The sequence below is a fragment of the Myotis brandtii genome, unplaced genomic scaffold (genome assembly GCF_000412655.1).
Source record: "Myotis brandtii unplaced genomic scaffold, ASM41265v1 scaffold99, whole genome shotgun sequence".
Lineage (NCBI taxonomy): Eukaryota > Metazoa > Chordata > Mammalia > Chiroptera > Vespertilionidae > Myotis > Myotis brandtii.
Window position 1 is genome coordinate 3,581,755 of NW_005372121.1, and position 207 is coordinate 3,581,961.

At 70.0% G+C, this 207-nt stretch overlaps 1 protein-coding gene across 3 annotated transcripts in view; it reads right to left on the bottom strand.

The window, feature by feature from the left end:
• Positions 1–207, bottom strand: part of EIF5A2 (eukaryotic translation initiation factor 5A2) — an 11,541-nt gene that overhangs the window by 11,173 nt on the left and 161 nt on the right. Inside the window, exon 2 of one of the 3 annotated variants that reach the window (XM_014533614.1) lies at positions 123–207. This exon is cut by the window's right edge and continues 1 nt beyond it. The gene's annotated coding sequence lies outside the window, so the exon portion shown is untranslated. Of the gene's footprint in view, positions 1–74 lie in introns of all 3 variants that reach the window. The other 2 variants (XM_014533613.1, XM_005886575.2) reach the window with 2 other exon arrangements.

The following is a 207-nucleotide window of genomic DNA, read 5'->3' on the forward strand; positions in this document are numbered from 1 at the left end:
CGCTCGCCTCGGTTCCCCCATCTATCCTTCCTCCTTCGCTCGTGAGGACTCGGCTCCGGCCGCCTCCCCCTCACCTGCCTTGCTCCGGGCCCAGCCCCCCCAGTTTTCCCCTCTGTTTTCACCTTTCAGCGAAGAAAGAGCGCCTTCCCTCTGCGCACCGGCGCGGGTCCCCTCCGGCTGCAGCGGAGGCAGCGGTGGCGGCGGCGG